This window comes from Rattus norvegicus, chromosome 1, assembly GCF_036323735.1.
Source record: "Rattus norvegicus strain BN/NHsdMcwi chromosome 1, GRCr8, whole genome shotgun sequence".
NCBI classification, from domain to species: Eukaryota; Metazoa; Chordata; class Mammalia; order Rodentia; family Muridae; genus Rattus; species Rattus norvegicus.
Window position 1 is genome coordinate 235,705,053 of NC_086019.1, and position 20,740 is coordinate 235,725,792.

A 20,740-nucleotide genomic window follows, 5' to 3' on the forward strand; every position below is an offset into this window, starting at 1 on the left:
CTATCTACACACTGACATCAAAAATAGTTTCCCTGGACCAATCTCTTCTCTGGATCCAGATTTATAGGTAGAAGGCCTCTACCCAATGTTCACCATCCAGATTGGGTTGGATATGAGCAACATCTGTGTAACATGTTACAGACTCTCTACACATGCCATTACCTCCATGAGAAAAAGAGTGACATCTTCAGATGTAAAGCAGTTCTTTCCAAATGATACAGGGGGCTAACATGTGAATGCAGATATGCTTAGATCTTGGATCTGAAATGTTTGTCTCATTTATAGAGGGTGTACACACACACACACACACACACACACACACCTACCTCAAAAGAAGTAATTTACCCACTTTCTCACTCAGTTGTATCTTAGGACTGGGAAATACCTTAGCTATCCAAAAGAAAAGCTTCTTTAATAAATGAAAATGCCAGAAATGACGAGTGATCAGCTCTAAGAAGTCATTCCCAAGATGACAGGAATAGATGGATAGACAGGCTGGAGATAAAGCCACCAACTCTTGAGTTTCTAGTTCAACTTGGTAACATCTAACCTCTCTACCTTCTATCTCCACAGTTTAGACCGTAGCCAGAGCCAGGGTGGGAAGATGGTCCAAACTGAGGATGCTGAAAACCAACTGCAGAGATTCAAATCTAGGTCTATCACTAACACGTGTGGGCTGGACATTTGAGAGCTTAGTTAAGCCTCCATGCTCTACACAGGAACAAAGTACAGTTAGCAAACTCCTCAATCACACCAACACACAGTATCTCAGCTTCTACAAAACTGTTGAGAAAATTAAATACACCCAGAACAGAAACTCTCAGTAAGTGAGCATGTAGTGATTTTAAGATGATTAATCACCGTCGTCGTCGTCGTCACCACCACCACCACCACCACCACCACCACCACCATCATCATCATCATCATCATCATCATCATCATCATCATCATCATCATCAAAATATAAAGGCAACAAATGAGTGACTGGTGGTTTTGATCTCCATCCATACACGGTAGCCTTATTAGGTGCAAATCCTCAATCAGGTCCATCACATTATGGCAATTTCCTGGCCCTTCATAATAATTAAATTTAAACTTATTCCATAATCTTCTTTGCATTCATCTAATCCTCATGTCTTCCTCTAGACACAAACACACAAAGCTCTACTTTCTGGTTTTAATTTCCTTGAGTGTATGAGTTCACATTTAACTGCCTTCCTCCAGCGATGGTGGGCCATTTAGTGTCCTTAAAAGTCAGTGATGTTAGCAATCTAGCCCTGACAAATCCTCGTTCTCGTCTCCTGTGACTTATCACTGTGAACCTCAGGAAAGCAAACCCTGGGAAAATTATACAAACAGCCCCAAATATTTGAAATCACCATTGTGCTCGCATGCTTACGCCTCTCTGAAAGCTTAGAGCATTTCTCTTTCAGTTTTATTCTTTCATTAGCCCAGGGCTTGCTAATTAATTGGAATTTTCCAGAGCTTTTGTTGCTGTGACAAAGGCAAACAAGGCAGAAGCTCATTTCTTCATGTTGGAGAGGGCCCATGCACCCTCCAAGAGTGCAGTAGACAGGGGATAAGAGGGAGGATTAAGTCGACTTTGAAAGGGTCAGACTTTGTGAGTTCCTGGCCCCCTCTCCCCACCACAGCTGTCTTCATCATCTCCAATACTGATTAATGAGAAGTGACGTCTGGACCATGGTGTTTATTCCTCCAAGAGAGAGGCTGATTCTCGGGCATTATGCGTGATCTAAAATTAGACGGCGAAGAACATCCTATGAGTTAGGAACAAATAATATTGGGAAGCAAAAGATGCTGTACAAAGCGAAAGGCTTATTTGAAAATGAAAAAAAAAAAAGAAAGAAAGAAAGAAACCGTAATTTATGGATCAGAGAGGGGAGTAAAAGCCCAGATGAACACTTCCAAGCAAAGCAAAGCCCAGGCTTAAAAGAAACAAAACGATGCTTAATCTTGACAAAAATAGCACTGTTTAAACCAAAGATAACCGAGCAGCTGGAAACTACGGGGAGCGGAGGGGAGTGAAGAGAGACGTAGTCCAAATTCTGCTCTTGGTTTCCTTTTCAACCAGAGCTGGAACTTAGCAAAACTGCCGTGTTTTGTTTCACTCACACTGTAAGAACGTGTTCCTCACCATTGTCTTTGCGGATAAAGAATGCAGGCTGGAGGGGCTCGCTAACATGGCGCCTTGGCTCCTGCCTAATGTAGGCAGCTCTTCTGAGTTCTTATTGACGAAGACGCCTCCTAGAATGCCCAAAGGGGAGGAAATGCCATCTGTCCTTGTAAAAATCACGTTATTTCCCACCGGGAAAAACTGCATCTTACTTATTTGCTTTCAGGTAAATGTTATCAAAAATGCCTCCCACACTCAGCTCTATACTTCTCGCACAGAGCTGGTGTTTTTCACAGAGGAACCACAAAGGGCACTAAATTACCCATACCTCCAGTTGGTCACCGAAGGGATCATCTTGGCTTGAAGAAGTGAACTGTGACCACCTACATGGACATCTGAACAGCACCACAGACACAGACAGACAGATGGAAAAGAAAGCCAGGGAGAGGACTTGAAACTAGGCTCTGGGGATATCAGTAAGTACAGAGTCTTCAGTGCAACTGAGACTGCTAGGGGATCCAGGCTCAGAGACTAAGGGCAGGATTGGAATTCAGAGTCACCAGTGTTTGAGGCTGCAAAGAGAGAGGGAATCCCACAACAGACCCAGAGGGAGTGCATGCCGAGGGAGGGGTACAGGAGTCTGGAAGAAGCAAGGAGGAAGGAGTACACATTATCTAAAGACAGACTGCAATGAGACCATGTATTTCCAACCCTTGGAATCACTGTTTACTGGACCCGGATGTCCTCACAAAGACAGAACTGTGTAAATCTCAAAACTTCCCTCTGGAATATGAGGAAAACAACAACTATTCTAAAGGAAAGTGCCTGACACTAACTGTAGTTTAAATCTTAAATATCCATCCAAAGGCCAGTTTGTTAAAGTCATGGTTCCCAGTCTGTTGCACTGCTGAAGACAGAGGTGTCTTTAAGAGAGATGGGGTTGAGTGGAGGTAAGTTAGGTCATTAGGGGAATACTCTTAAAAGTTCTAATCACTTCCCCTGTCCCTCACTCACTCTGGATAGGAGGTAAAGTCTCCCTCTGTCTCCTGCTCCTGTCATGGTCTCTACCTAACCATAGACCCAAAAGTAATGGAGCCAACTGGCATAAACTGAAATATCCAAGAGTGACAATCATAAACATTACTTTCTTTCTTTCTTTTTTAATGTTATCACCTAAGGTGTTTTATTACTGTAATGGAGAGCTACCGAATATAATATCTTCACTAAACTGCTTGAAATGATTTTTGTGCTTGGAAAGAAACAATAAAGTTACAAGGAGTATGGAGAGTGAAGAGTGACCAGAGCATCTCAGATTTTCCTAGAACTTCTATGACACATTAAAGAAAAGAAAATAAAGTTTTCAATAAAGGAGATACTGGAGACGACCCTAAAAAGTTAAGAGAGACTTCCTGATGAGGAGAACAAAGGTCTTAGGATGATCTTTACCATAAGAAGAGGTATTTGGTAACCTAAGAGGTTTAACTGAACGTGAAGAGGAGACCATGAAATCGCTAGGTTCCTATAAGCGTGGTGGAGAATGGAGTCTGGGCTGGGATTTGATTGCATCCTCCAGCCTGACTGCTAGCCTATGGCACAAGATGACAGTGATCCCTTCTCCTTCTACGACTTAAGTTTTGGAGATTCCCAAAGGACCACTAATGTCCTTTCCAGTAATAACCACTTACTGGTTTTTACAACTTTATCATTAGACTTAAGGACTGTGGCTACAAATTAAAGCAGTAATTTGATAACAATACTAGGAGACAATGTCCTCAATCTCATGCACTCTCAGAATAGAATAGAGGACTCTATCTCCTGCAGTTTCATTAAGAAGATACACTGTACTGTCAGCTATAACTTCCCTCCACACCTCTTCCCCTCTTCCATTTGCCCTGAAGTAAAAGACAATAGGAAGAAGAAACAAGAGGCAGATAGAAGACAGAAACAGGAGAAACATGCAGCTAAAACTGATCTAAGAAGGGAAACCAGTGGGGCAATCACAGGTCAGGAAGATGATCAGACAGTCAAACCGACAATCCTGAGTCTGGCTTCCTAGCACCCTTATCAAAGGCGGGCCCAGTATTGTCTGTAATGGTTGCAATCAGGAAGCAAATGCCAGGGACTGGCTTCTAGTCCAAATGTTGAGTTCCAGATTCATTGAGAGACCTTGTCTCAAAAAGCAAGTTGAGGAGCAGTGGAAGAGGAGACCCAATGTCACTCTCTAACCTACACATACACACATACAGGTGAGCCCATCTAACTATTGCCTACCTACACAACAGGCACAAGTTCATACACACACACACACACACACACACACACACACACACACACGACATCAGCTAATACAACATAGGATCAGTAGAGTCAGAAGAGATAGAGCTCACCCAATGAACTTCTTGTGCCACTGAGCAAAATGACTCCCACAGAGGTCAAGTGAACTGTTCAAGAGCAGATAGTTAATGGCAACGCTGGAGTGGGAGCTTGTGTGTGGTAACTCAACCCAGTGCAGATTCTTCAGAACTGTCACAGTCTAGATTATGACAAGTCCTGATAGGAGATTCTGCTGGTGGTAGGTAATTATTAAGGACTAATATCACTACACTTTTTAGGATTGTCTGGATTCCCCATTTTCCCTGAAGACTAAGAAGTCAAACAAGAAACAGAAATAAATGCGCAGACTGTTACTATGTGGCAGAGACTCTGCAAAATGACCACATATGTTCTCACATGTTCTTAGAACTGTCGGAGTCTAGCCAAGTCGAGACTACCTGAGGAGAGCTCTAGTACCTGGTAGAGTACTCCTGCAGTTAAGGTGCCCAAAATATGCCTGCTGAATGAACTTCAGATGCCCCGAGTACATAAAGACCAGAGAAACAATATAATTCGTTCAAGGAGGCTGTGTCACTGGGAAGTCTCAGCCTCGGGGTTTGAACCTGGGACCGTGATATCACTGATCCTTGTCTTCCACTGCCTGGGATTGTCCTTTATCTCCAGCACCAATAAAACTGTTCGGTTGCTTGCTTGCTGGCAAATGTCTGGTTCTTTTGTGTTTTCCCCTTCAATCTCACCTGTGTCTATTCAATCTTTTCATGTTTCCTTGGATGTTTCCCCCGTTGAATCACTTTCTTTAGCATGATGTTTTTGGTCTAGCCAAACATCACCAGAATGTCAGTTCAGGTGAGGACATACTAAAGGGTCACAGCCAAGAACTGCACACTGTAGAAACACACTGCCTCTACGCAGAGATAGCATAACTGGTATGGTTAGATAAGTTTCCTTCACATGCCTTAACAGCAAAGGTTCTCAGTAAAACCCTCCACAATGAACTCGACTGTGTTCTCTCTCCTCTCTCCTTCCAAAAAATAGGCACAATTTGCTAATACTTCATATTAAATCTCTATTGTAAATGACTGTCTAAAGCAGATCCAAAAATAAGGCACTTTTGAATGATACATATATGGTGAGTTATGTCTTTCAGATATTGTTGACTTGAGGCTGTTAACTGGACTCTATTTGTTCCATCCAAGAAAGCCCAAACAGATGAATAATGATCCAAAACAGACTACACTTGAGCGGTTCTGCATATTACATGCAAAGAAATGTTCCCACAACAAAGTCACTAAATGAATGTCACTATGCCTGAATAGAGGAATAAAATTGAATTGTGATAAAAGCAAGTTGTTTAAAGGATCTTTAGTTCGTGTCTACCAAATTATCCTGAACATTATGTGCTGAACAAAGGCTCTGATACTCATATTATTAAGTAATAGAAACATTTTGAGAAATAAGCCAACATTTTCCTGTAGAAAAGATTTATGCATCGTTTTCTGGTTTTATGAGTGCTGTAATTGTCCTCCGAACCTTTGAACAATGCCAAATTCTTTTTCAAGTTGAACGTTCTGTAGTGTTGTGTTCTCTTTAATGCCAAAAGACACATTGGGATGGCTATAATAAGTTAAACGGTGAACTGCATGAAACCGGGTGGAGGCCTAGATACCTGGTTAAACCTAAACATTGAAACATCACATTAGCCAATCTGAAGTCTCGGTTAGAGAGCCTGAAAGTTCAGCTGCAAGTCATGCTGCCAGTGTGCGATAATGCACGTGACACAAAGCACCATGTCAAAGACCATCACCGCCATCTTCAATAGAAGAGATGAGACAGATGACTCCATCACTCCATTTGAGGACTCTCCAATGTCCTCTCACTGACATACATTTTCTGCTTATATCCAACACCATCCAACTGGGGGTTCTTTTAATTTTAATGTCATAAGTGAGACTTGTATTGCATGGAGGACATAAGGAAAACATTATGGATGCTATCACAAGTTGTATGTTGTGTTTATTGAACTTCAAAAGACTACCATCACTACCAGTCCCAGATTCTAGAAATTACTAAACAGATCTGAAAGCCTCAGAAACTGCCGTGGGATGTACTGTCAGGATCTCAAGATCTCAATTTAGCCTTAATGAGGGACAAAGAACGTCAGAGAGTGAGTTTGAGATCAGGGTGGTGGTGGCACAGCCACCATGTGTATGTTGTACTGTAATAAACTACATGGGGAACCATCAGTAAGACCACTGACGTCTGCGTGCTACAAATGCTGTGCACTGGTGCTGGTCCCCAGTTTAGCATTTGTGTTGTATTTACAAAAGAGAACATTCTCCTTTTGGGGAGCCACTAAACTACACTCAGGTAAAAGAGTATGGTGCCTGCCACTGACTCCCGATGGCCCAGAAAGAAAGAATGAAGGGGGAAAATACATTGGGATGGCCTAGGTAAAGAATGTAAGAGTACTTGTGGACCAGTCATGTGAATTTTCTACCAGGACTGAAATTATATGGAAGCAAGATAAAATAAATCACAAGCATCTAACTGGCAGTCGCTAAATTAAGTATGATGACTGGGGGAGCGGGGGTGGATGAGCATGAATAAAAGTGAAACAGAAAATTTTTCTATGCCTTATGGGCCTAAGAAGGCCATGGCACACAAACTCACAACAATCTTGGCTGCCTATACAGGGCATGCACAAGACTGAGCCCTTAGTCATAGATGAGAGGCTCCTCTTCTGAACAATTCCTGCTCCGGCGAGCTATTGGTGGTTGAAAGCTACTGAGGAAGAGGAAGGCTTTGTTTTCAGTGACTAACTAACCAGATGTAGCCACTGGTCAGCTAGCTGCTCATACTCCAGAAGACAGCTCCAGACTCACAGACACAGAAGGAGCCCTGGTTAAACCCAGTGTGTGACCAATCAACAAAACCCAAAAACAAAACGGAAAGACATGAAAACAGATGGGGCCTTAGTAACAGGAGGAGAAGATGGAGAGGGAGAAGAGAGGAGGAGGTGAGGGGATGAGTGTGACCAGAATGTCACATACATGTATGAAATTGTGAATGAATAAATTTAAATAAATAAGAAAGAAAAAAGAAAACAATGAAAGAAAGGAAGGAAGGAAAAGAAAGAAAGAAAGAAAGGAAGGAAGGAAGGAAGGAAGGAAGGAAGGAAGGAAGGAAGGAAGGAAGGAAGATAGATAGATAGATAGATAGATAGATAGATAGATAGATAGATAGATAGATAGATAGATAGATAATCAAAACCTGGCTCTTGTTCTGTGACTCAGGTAGGCAGTGGTTAGGCTAGGGCACTGGGAACACAGCAGTAGCAGAACTCCACAGGAGTACGGCCTCCGAGAAAGTTCCAGGGCTGTGAGACAAGACTAGACCAGGATCCATTTGAGTAAAAGCTGATTCAGAAAACTTTTCTAGAAAACAAGAGTTTCTAGTGAGTTCTGAAAGACAATGAAAATAAATTTATAGACAAACAACTCTACTGGGCTAAAATGTAGATGTAGGTCTAAGAGTCTCTGTTACCTATAGAAAACCAATTAAGTCTTAGTCTGTTGAGCTAGTCAACAGTTGTGATCAATTCTGTAAAACCACATGAGGCTACAACAAAGGCCTGGGATCCTTTGGGAAGCATACAATTCAGTAGCCCATGTATGGACCTAAAATGGGGCCATACTTCAATCTTGGTTTCTAAATATACACGACTGTACTTCCAGTCCAGTCCTTGGCTTCACCTCCCACTGCTACTGGATAAGCCTTACTCTTAACTAAAATGTACAACCGGAAGGCTCCTCCCCATACCGCAAAGGCTTCAGAAGGCTTCCTCTAGCCTATCTACCCTTTCCTATGTGTTCACACTATGCGTTTTGTTAATAACTACCAAAGTCCGGAGCAGCAAAAGGATTTCCATCACAGACACAAAGTGGAGTTCATTCCTGATTTTTTTCTTCTTTTTTTCAGAGCTGGGGACCGAACCCAGGGCCTTGAGCTAAATCCCCAACCCCTCATTCCTGATTTTATCATAACCAAGGGGGACAATACAATAGAGAAAGATAATGAATTGATCAAATACCAGTTAATGAATTAAGTCGTCACACACAAACTGTGCTTGTGTTCCTCAGCACATACAGATCACACAGGGTCTCATAGAAAGTGACCAAGTGTTTGTGGAAGAGTGAGACTTGTCACCACCTAAGAATGTGGTAAAAGCAGTCTTCCTGATACTACCTCAAAGGTTATGTTTCAAGGTGATGATACCACTGCTATCATTGAAAGACTGTGTGCTTCAACTCAGTTCTGTTTGGTGGATATGACATTATGTACTTGTATATACAAACACATACATATGTAATACTGAGCATGACAGAAAGATAAAATCATTTTATTAATAAAACTGTGATCAATCACTTAAATTGAGTCCTTAAACATGACGTGTATTAAGCTCCAGCCTAGGACTGACAACTCCAGAGAGGCTACTTAAGAGGTTAAATTAAAATTTAACCTATTACATTGTCTCCAACTTCGATGTTAAATTCTGTCTTTGAACTTCCATTTTTTTAGTGCTTAAAAAAAGGAAAGAAACACAGATGGAATAAACTTCATTCACTTAATTTGAAAATCAGATGCAGACTTCAAAAATTGGAAAAAAAATGAAAGAATCTTGCTGTTTGGTTTGTTTTTTGAAAAATAGCTATCTAAAGGAAGAACTATTTACATCACTCAACAGAGCCCTTGATGGACTCATAACGAATCTAGGGATCTAAAATTTTTGACGAAGGCAGTCATACAAATGGAATATGACCAGGATGGTGGGAATGCTTTTTTCTTTTAACGATAATTAAGCTTAAAGCTGCTCTGTGGCGGTTAGACATCACAGGTTTTGAATGAAGATAATTTAACACTGCCATACCACACAGAACAAAAGCTCAAATGTCAACTGGGTGGGCGATTAACTGACCGGAGAGAACTGCTTTCCAAGGCTGAATATTTTCACATTTTTTTTGGACACATTTAGCTGCATCTAAGCTCCTGCATTTATCCCAACTACCTCTTTTCACAATGTGCCCTGGTGACACGAACTCCCAGACTTTAGAGGTGCCCACGGGGCTCCTCCTCTTGAGGCTCTCTTGCTGATCCAGAATTGCAGCCTCTCTGCTTTGGAAGGTTCCTACTCACATGTCCACCGTCCAGTCATGGTGTCTATGGACCTATTTTTTGAAATGTCTTTTCTCCCTCATCTACAAAGACCACTTCACTGTATCTCTCCAACCTGCCCTGGTAGACATGGGCTTTGACACCACTACATTCCACACATGTTGGTGGCCATCCCATACACAGTAAATCCATTGAAGAATAGATTCTTAAAAGTCATCCAAAGAGAAGCCAACAAGTAAATGTTATGAACCGCTCAAATCTTTGTATCTTATCAGCATTTTAAGTAAAAATGACCTGAATAATCTGTCACCGTTTCTCATTTTTAACTCAAAACAAGTAACAAATGTGTAGAGTATTTGTGTGTAATGCCTCTTTTTATAACAAATATCTTTTAATGGTATATCAAAATTAAAACAACTCTGCTACCAAAGGCTAGGATCTGGGGAGAGGAGTGGAAGGATGCCCCTAAATAAACCACATTCGGTCTAATATTAAATACACATGAACATGTATTTTCTCACTGGCTAAGGAAGTCTCTTGTTTGCACTGTCTCTCTTACTGAGATGTCTTTTCCAGACCAGAGTCATAGCTCTTGCCCTCGGTTCAGTGAACCCTTTGGCTATTCCGTTTCTTAGGATAGGTTGAGCACGGCCAACCAAGGCATTATGTCCCAAAGTGAATGGCTGACACCCCGGAAGCTACCTATCCTCATGGTACACTTTATAACACTGAAACCAACAAGTGATTAGCACCGATATCAATGTATAGTGTACTCACAGGGGGAAAGTATCCAGCTTCCTAAAATAGCACCCATCAGCAGAACTAGCTGAACCTGGATGCGGAAAAAAAAACAGGATACCAGAATTCAGGGATGAATCACAACTGTATGGGTGGTTAAACAGGTGTTAAAGGGCTCAGCACCTGTAGCAAACCATGAGACACACAGCTCTCTGAGTACTTACTTCTCCTGGAAGGAGGAAGGGAAGACTCACAAAATGAAGAAACAGAAGAAAAGCACTAAGTGACAAGTTTCATAGACAAAACTTAGGATGATGGGAACAGCAATGGCTGTCCAACTCTCAGGCTGTACAAATGCCCTGAGGCCAGGCAATAAATACAGTTCAAATACCATCTAAGTCACTTGGAAATACCATGTGATCACGTGGGAAAGGAAGCCACATACCTAGTTACTTTTTCAGTTCTGTAGAATGCACGTCTCAGGTTTTCCGTTAAATCCTTCCATATCTAAGCCATAGCTCTGTATTATTTAAGCCTTTACAGATCTAAGGAAACAGCTGGGGGCCACATTCCCTACATAAACTATCCCCTGGAAGCCTCACAACTCAATCTTTGCATATATCAATAACTCATTGTGTGTTATAATCTTGTCTTCAAGTTGGCCAGAAGCAGGATGGGAAGGTGTCACACCAACATCACTGAAAGAATTAGCAAGACAGGCACTCAAGTGGGGAAAACAAGCCTGGTTTTTACACATCCACATTACAGTAAAGGCTTGATAAAGACTAAATCCTTAATGCCCTAACATTCTCAAAGTGCATCAAGTAAATAGTTTCCTATTTTATCATCCTTATCCTCACCCTCTAATTTGCCTCTGCTTCTTTCTGTTTATTAATCGTGGCATATATGTCTCTTTTCCTTTTTGTAAAGAGCTTTTTAAACACTTCTGAAAAAAGAGGCAGGGAATAGTAAATTTGAACAAATAAGTCTTTCACACGTTCCTGATATTCTAATTACAGGCAAGTGTGTTACTATATTTAGGAACTATACATTTTAACACAAGAAGTGATCCCCGAGGGGTGAGCTCCTTCTAAAGGAATCAACGTTATTGACAAGCTCTCCATCCACATCACTTGTCACAGGGAATGCCGGAGGAATCTTCTCGCAAATGATTCGTGTTCTTGGGCCTTTATCATAAGACATTAGTGTAAATGTGAGTCTCCTCTCCCTCTCCCCCTCTCTCTCCCTTCCTTCTCCCACTTCCCCTCCCTCTCCCCTCCCTCTCTTGCTACCTCCTCCTCTCCTTGTCCCTCTCACTCTCCCCCCACTCCCTTCCCGCTTTCTCTCCCTCCCTCTTCCCCTCTCTCTCCCTCTCTCTCCCTCTCTTTCTCTCTTTCTCTCACAGACAGCAAAATATTATGAAGCACTTAGGTTTCCACACTATTATCTCAAAATTTAACTCTCTCTCCTTCAGTATACTTAGGCCTCTCTAAGAAACATTACATGTGTCTGCCACAACTTTTATAGTAGGAACAATATTTAGGAAATAGTAATTAAATAATAGCACGCTCACACAGAATAATGATCACTCTGACTAAGAAAAGAATTGATCAGTAACGTGTATTTCTTTGCGCTACAATAAGGGCGTTTAAATTCTAGTCAACAGGCCTTGAGTATTATGCACTTGGAAAAACAATATAACCTCAGCTCGAAAATATTATTTAGACATGCCAAGGGAAACACAGACATTTTCAACTCAGTGATTTAAAAAGGAAATAAGCTCCTGAAATTCCAGTGACATAACATCATAGGAAAGGTATGTTAATTCTTCCAACTTAGAACATTTAAATCATAAGACCCAGCATGCAAATACCACCAACTGCTCTAAATCGGTAAGTTAGTGAAGATCACAAGAGAACAAGGAAAACTAAATTATGCAAGGGTGATTGCTGCTTGTATGTGATAAAGGTATACATAATCAATTACCTAACTATCGTTTTTTATAAATCAACCACTAGCTTTTTATTGCCTATGCTCAAAAAGCAGATGCTGAGTCTATAAACTGTGAATTAACCTTCCAGTTTAATTAATTGTTCCTTTGGAAATACTGACTTTTAAATCCCATGCTGCAGCTAAGTCGTCCTAGAGGTAAGTGCCAATCTTTCATCCAGGTTCCCAGGCTATGATCCAAAGAAGATGGTGTGCAGTGACTCCATTTTTAATAATTAATGACTCACCTGCATTTTATTTATACGTTGGCAACTGACTAGACTTAATTTTAGATTGCTCCAACATAAGCCACCAAGCCTGAAGAAAACCTCTACAGCTCCTTGTCTTCCTGTAAATATACCTGGAGACATGTAGATTGGTGGCATGATTCAGAAACAGGTCAAAGGGACAAAGACGGCCTCAGAGAGTGATGGACTCACAGTGGCCAGTCCTCTATGAGGACACCATCTTCTGGGCTCAGTACTGTCTGTTTAAGAAAGTAAACAGTTTAAGTAGGAGGTAAGTCGCTTCAGAAACAGCCTCAAGGTCCTTTTGTATGAAAATTCTCCCTTACTAACTGGACCTGTGATTCTATCCACTGGAGCATCATCCTCTTACTTCCAAAGAGCCTTGTTAAAAGCAAATGTTCTATGGTTTGGATCTTAACTACCACGTAAGGGGTTATGGTAAAGGCTTCGTTCCAAGCTCACCACTATTGGCAACTGGCAGAAACCTTAGCCGGTGCTGCTGTGGGAATCCTCATACCATGGGAAATTCACCTATGAAGGGGATTGTGGAGTGGCAGCCATTTACTTCCCTTTTGTTCCCTGCCCATGAAGTGAAAGATTTTTCTCTACATCCTGATGTGTTCTTCAACACAGATTCCAAACCAGCAGGGCCTCCACAGTCATGAACTGGACAGATTCCCCCCCCCCCCTTTGTAAACTGATGATCTCAAATTTGTTCTCTGTTATCATTGTTGTTTGTTTAAAAATGAGACAGTGTCGTACTATGTGGCTTGGACTGGCCTAAAACACAATCCTCCTGCCTGTGCCTGCCTGGCTCAGACAGTTATTTTAGAACATTAACTTAACAAAGTCTGTTGACAGGGTTAGGTGTATTGTTTAGTGAGAGCGTGCTTGCCTAGCACGCTAAGGGCCCTGGGTTAGATCCCCAACTTCACCACACAAAAACCTGCTTGTGCTATTCTTTCAAACTGAAATACATGAAAGCTATTTCCTCAGAGATCACAGAAGAAGAGAAACTGGGAGCAGGAGGGAATGAACACTAAGTGAATGAAAACAGAGTACAAATGTCTTCTCCATGGTTCCGGAACCTTCCCTGCCAAAGCCCTAAGACCTAGCCACCAAGAGACAATGAAACTCTGGACCACCAGCTACTGAAGGCAAATGTCCATAAGTTTTATATGTCCTCTGAGAAGCATCCATAAATACATACAAATTTCGTAACCACTATGGTTTATAGTTCTTAGAAATCGGGAATCACCATTTGTTGTTGGGAGTTTCTGGAAAGATACATTCATCTAGGATAAATCTGCTTCTGAAGATCTTAACTACTCAAGCCCTCAGTGCCTTGAACAAGGAATGAGTTTTCAATAACCCAGTCCTTCCTTCCATAAGCAGCTCCCATAACACGTACAGGGACCCAAAGGAAGTAAAGCGTTGATGGACCGTTTCTTTACGACTCATGTTCTGGGATATATGTATCGTTTCTTATCACCCTAAAGAAAGGATCGTATCTTCCCTTGAAAGATGAAAAGCTGGGGCTCAGAGATCCTGGTCAGGATCCCACAGACAACAGCTGTTAGAGAAGACCCTCCAAGAAGCCCAGGCTTCAGTCTTTTCCGAGATAAAGGACAAGCCTGAATGGTGGCCTGCTAACTGGGCGACAGCTCTGAACATAGACCTCAGACAGTGCCAAATGATACAAGGAAATCCTTTCTGCTTGGGAAACTAAGCTATGCAATGGAAGTCAGGCTGCAGCCTTTCCTCGTTCCTGGATTATATCAGAAAGTAACCTGGACCAAGATCCTAGTTGTGTGCTCAGGGAAACTGTCAGGAAGACAAAAACTCATTTCAGCCTTTCTTCTAAACGTAACACACACATTCAATGCAAGTCTTTTGAGAGCCGTTTGTGAAACCTTGGGAAAGAAACAGCAATGACTTTCAATGCCATTGTCTGGAGAGAGTGACAACATCCTGGGTTAGTTTCCTTGTAGTCTGTTCTCTGAACCCACTTACACGTTTGAAGCAAGTTTGCATAAAACATTACTCATTTAAGCTTGCATTTATGTTACTTTACCACCTTAAAATACTTGTAAACTTAATTGTAATACTTGACTATACAAAAATTAACAGTTTGCTTAATTATTCCTTCACTGTTAAGAATTTAATATAAAGATGTTTTCCAACCCCTTTAAAAAGTCGCTGCAGATAATACTTCTTTTGTCTGTTTTGAATTAATTTCTAGAAGCATGATTAGTGAATTTCAGATGGGGGTGATATCTGTAGATTTCACCCCAGAAGGTATAGATAGCTTCAAATTTTACATTATCACTATCGATAAACGGGAACCTTACCTCAAGGAGTACTACAATCCCACTGAGTTATTGTTGTCTGTCGACATGACAACCCAAACAACAAAATGGTTCACTAAGTTTGACTTGGATTATTGTTTTTTTCTCCCCTTAAGGTGAAGCAATGTAACAAGACAGGAAGTCCAGAGGATCAGGCCGCATATTCTACACCTTGACCTTGCCATTCACTGAGTGAATTCCTAAGATGGGTTACCACATGGATCAAAGACTTGGCTTGAAATGGTCAAAAGAACATCTGCAGAGAGCCTGATGCAACACACAGACACACACACACACACACACACACACACACACACACACAGACACACACACACACACACAAAGTCAGACACATACATGCATACACACACATACACACACACACATACACACACACACACATACACACATACACACACACACACCCTTCCTTCATGCTCCAACCCCAGACTGTCATTTTCCCAGGGTGCAAAGGGAAATCTTGAAACCACACTAAGATTGAGCAAATCTGCAAATCCAGCATCCATGACCCAAGAAACAGAATTCTCTGTGATGTCTCCTAGGGCGTCTGAGGTATTTCCCTCTCTGAAACTGCACTCAGTACAGATGAAGAAAACCGTACCAATGGGCTAAATGACCAAAAGGCAGCACATTCCCAAAGCCGGCTGGTCCCCGTGATGCCAAGCCTCTCTTCAGAATTCACAACTCCCATCACAGCTTGTGTCCTGGAACCCTTGAATCAATGTGAAATATTTCTTCCCTGATCCTTCTCGCTGAAGGCGAGAGTCGGGGCACATTGATTATCACCACCTTCAGGGAATTACAGTGATTTATGGAGCAAAGCTAGCAATTATTTTGTCCTTTCTCAAAGCCCAGCACTTCCTTGCAGCTTTTCATGTGACCGCTCTCAATCTTAAAGACGTTTTCCTATTTCACAGCAGACAAGGATGGCTCCATTCAGTGTGTGATGCCGGAGGGGCAGGTAGGCTACATACTGCCCCAGGGATCCGTGGCTGCATGGTCGTGTGAGTGAATTCAGCTTTGGCTCTCACACAGTGCCTGGGCTACCTTCTCCCTCTCCTAAGTCATACTTCAGCCTAAGAAGGAAGTGGACTAGATGGAAGCTGGGTGAACAAATACCTCCCACAAGCATCCCTTAGATTAAGCAGACATTTGACTCTTAAGGAGCCAAATCAGGAGAAAGAAGAGCTTAGGCCTAGCAGGGGACTCACAGAAAAACTATACCTAGAAGCACTCAGAACCCATTCACGCTGCCAAGCATAAATTAAGAGCTGTGATGTGCTGAATTTTGCTTTTACTTCATGGTTTTGCCTAAAATATGACCTATCTGTACCTTCAACAGTCCAAACACATAAGTGCTAATATAAGCCATGTCAAAAGTTTATGATAAAAAACAAAAAAGTACATATTCAAATCTCTGAAAGAAGTTCAGGTTGACTATCATTTTTTGAGAGGAAAGAATTATTTCTGATGAATGCAGGTCAATCAGAAGTTTTCACTAATATTTTTTTCAGTGACTACACCTTCAACTCATTATCAATCAGTAATATTTTACAAATGTTTCAAAAAAGAAGCAAGGGTTGCTAAGTGGTGGTGGCTCACGCCTTTAATCCCAGCACTCAGAAAGCAGAGGCAGGCAGATCTCTGAGTTTAAGGCCAGTCTGGTCTACAAGGTGAGTTCCAGGACTCACAGTTCAGGGCTACACAGAGAAATCTCTGTCTTGAAACAAACAAGCAAGTAAGCAAGTAATCAAACAAGCAGACAAACAAACAAAAAGAAACAAGTGTCAAACACACAAACAAACAAAAAGAAACAAATGTCTGAGAACATCCAACACAAACATTGGTTATTTAAGCAAATTTAAGTATTAAAAGAGGTTTTCTATTTGGGTTTATATTTTACAGTTTCTAAGAGTTTAAAAATAGATGTCTAGAGATAATGTGAATTATTTAGAGCTTCAATCACCAGAGGTTTTGTGATACAACTTGGCAAACAGCCATTCTGCAATCACAGAAAATCACACTTCGGTCTGAGCCACGATGGGTGCAAGAATTCACACTTTGGACTTTTTTTGTTAACCTTGGTATCTTACGGCTTCGTTAAAGATGTTTGTACTTGAATAGTTTACAATGTCCAGAATAAAAGACAGACTCCAAAGTGGGCCATCCAGGCAGGAGAACCAACATGGTAATTCGACAATCTAGAACCAGCAAAACAAAATTTACTCTTCTGGCCCTGTTTCAAAAACTGGCTCTGAAAACACATATACTTTTCTTTCCTTCTTCCCTTCTTTCCCCCCCTCCTATTCCTCTTCTTCCTTAAGGAGTTATTGTCGAGTTATAGAGTATGCAAACGATCCAAGCTTTCAAAGCCATTGAGTTCTAAAATCACCTCTCTACTCCTGCCCTGTATGTTACTGTTCACGTGGGATTTGGGGAGGCATTATTAACAGCAGTCCCTTCCATTCTCAAAAGTGTTCTCAGTTTGGGTAAGATTAACAGCCATATTTATTAAATCTCTCTTGTCTTTCACCCAGCCCCACCTAAAAGAGAAATATAATATAATATAATATAATATAATATAATATAATATAATATAATATAATATGATATAATACAATACAATACAATACAATACAATATATATCCTTTGTAAGAGTTACGATAGTCATGATATCTCTTTACATCAATAGAAACCCCAACTAAGATACTATCCGATACTGCACACAGTTTGCACTCAACTAATGTCAGGTCTTTAGAAACAACTTCTGGCAACTTCCTTTTTCCAGTCATTTAATCAAAGTACTCTGCCTGCTCCAAAAAGGACAGATCCATCCAGGTAACTTCTTCCTATCTGCCCATCCTTAAGGCGGTTACAGTAGAGGGATTTTCTTTTAGTTTAGGGCAGTCTGTAAAATCCTCCTACCTTATATACAAATCGCTCCCTGTTTTCAGCAGGGCTGGTAGATACTGACGTCATTTTCCTTATGTAAGGGCTATAAACTGGACAGTCGTAAAGTTGAGGTTCACAAGCATCCCAACCAGAGAAGTGATACAGAAGAGGAGACAATAGCTACTGAATGGCTTTGTTCAGGTCCATGCAGGTATGAGTGCTGGTCCCAAGTAAGTCCCTAACTCCTAACTAGCTAATTGCCACTAACTGCTAGGGCATCCAAATGCCACTGTCTAATTTGGAGATCAGGGGTAAGTTGTATTTCCAACGCCCTTCAGGACTGAAGTTGAGTGTCTGCCCAAGGTAGGTGACATGAACTGAGTGGACATTCACCCTTTCTTCCTGCATGACCATTAGATTACTCTCCTTCCTACTGAAGAAGACTTCCTACCACCCACAGCCTCTTCTACGGAAGCTACACAGGCTGTGTAGCTTCACACGCATTATCTAATCCACGTGGTCCTTCCTCCCACTGAAATAGAATCTGTGTGGTACCTGAAGTCTCCATGCCAGGGTACCTAGAATCTCAGAAAGTATACGATATCATCCCGCTACAGAGAGTGCCAGCATCTGCCCATACAGAAGTCGGGACCAGTCTCTTTGAGACTAAGGAACTCAAGAAAGAGACTTTGACCCAGTAACCCAAGCTAGAAGCCCAGAAACTCAAAGTCATCCTAGGCCATCCTTCCCCTGCTGATACAGCCCAGACTATCAGAAGTATCAGAAGCAACCCACTCATCTATGGAATTGTGAAAAACATGATGTATTACTGTTAAACCATTGGGTTATGCAGCAACAGGTAACTGATAATGCAAAAATCATCATTATAGACGAAAAGTATGCATTTTTAGGTATATATATACAACATGTTATTATATGCCAACTGGAAGATAAGCAGAAACTTTTAAAATTTCAGTAAGTATCATTTTGTCCTCTGGAAGTTGTTAGTGTCCTTGCGTATTTTGATCAATGTGATCGAATTAGTTCTGTCTGGCTGAAATCAGTGGACAAAGACTTTGACAATCTGCTCCTGATTTTCAATGTCTTCAGACAGGACCTGCCATTCTGCCAGTCTCCAGCATTCTCTGGCAGAATTCTTCCCTAGGTGATGCCTGTGGTCAGCACATGTCACATAAGACCGCAAGCCTGTAAGTTTAGGGCTTTTTATCAGAGTCCTGGCTCCTTTCCCCCAAGATGTGTGGTCTTACAAAGTCCCCTTACTAGTCAAGTGAATCAAGGATACTGATAAGCTTTATTTTAAAGGTCTCTTTTTCAAAAGACCCAAAGACCCAACTTCTCATATTTAATCATATCTGAGCCATCAGATGGCTCAGAGGGTAAAAGTGCAGGTGAAAGTCTGATGGCCTCAGTTTTATGAACCAACTCCTGAAAGCTGTCATCAGATACCTGCACTTGCAGACAAACACACACACGAATGCACACACACACAAATATAAACATGCACACACATATGTAAACATACACACAAACACACACATATACAAAGACACACAAATATATTCACATACACACAAACACACACATATACAAACACACACAAATATATACACATACACACAAACACACACATATACAAACACACACAAATATATACACGTACACACAAACACACACATATACAAACACAGACAAATATATACACATACATACAAACACACACATATACAAACACACACAAATATATACACATACACACAAACACACACAAATATACACACACAATATAATGAATTTAAAAGTAATTACTCCTTGGGAAAGTCTAAAAAATCAATGCTTCCTAAATTACATTCTACTTCGTTAGTTTTAGATTCGTCAAACTGGATATTTACTTCTATTTCTTCTCCCTTATCAGAATCCTGAAGGTTAGTTAACTTCAATCTTTTCTGGGTTAATGGTTTCTATGTCAGACCTTCCACTAGCCATTAAGATCCTGGAGGGTAGGCACTTTGGGACTCGGCGCACGTGTCTTCCTTCTCTCCATCGTCCTGGCCACCAACATCAGACAGTGGGCCTAGCCGCTGTGCCTACAGGAGGTGGACGAGCCACTCCAGCACGCTCTGAGGGTCGACTACCCTCAGAGTGACGATGGACAAGCTGGGCAAAGTGCTGACGCCCACCCAGGTCATGAACAGGCCGAGCAGTATTTCATGGGATGGCCTTAATCCAGGGAAGCTCTACACCCTGGTCCTCACAGACCCCCTCGATGCTCCCAGCAGGAAGGGCCCCAAATTCAGGGAGTGGCACCAATTCCTGGTGGTCAACATTAAGGGCAACGACACTAGCAATGGCACTGTCCTCTCGGACTACGTGGGCTCCGGGCCTCCCAATGGCACAGGTCTGCACCGCTACGTCTGGCTGGTGTACGAGCAGGAGCAGCCTCTGAGCTGTGACAGAGCCCATCCTCAGCCGCAGGTCTGGAGACAACCGCGGCAAGTTCAAGGTGGAGAACCTTCCGCAAGAAGTACCACCAGGGAGCCCCCGTGGCCGGTGCGTGCTACCAGGCAGAGTGGGATGACTGTGCCCAAGCTGTACGAGCAGCTGGCTGGGAAGTAAGGGCGCTGCTGAGCCCACAGTCCCGGGGACCCCACAGTATGGTAAAGCATGTGCTGTGGCCACCCCCACACCCACCCCCCACCCGCGTCCTTCCTTCCAACCCACTCATAGGGAGTTCTCGGTTGTGCTATGCTACAGCTCTATGGTGTCTTCCACTTTGTCCAGAACCAGGGCCCAGTGGCATCTTCTGAGGTGGGCTTTTCAAGCCTCCCACCTCAGCTGAGCCCTG

General features: G+C 41.9%; 1 protein-coding gene and 1 pseudogene across 5 annotated transcripts in view; one reads left to right on the top strand and one right to left on the bottom strand.

Moving 5' to 3' along the window:
* Glis3 (GLIS family zinc finger 3) overlaps window positions 1-20,740 on the bottom strand; it is a 419,850-nt gene that overhangs the window by 315,486 nt on the left and 83,624 nt on the right. The window lies entirely within an intron of this gene.
* Window positions 2,202-20,511, top strand: LOC134485285 (phosphatidylethanolamine-binding protein 1-like; annotated as a pseudogene).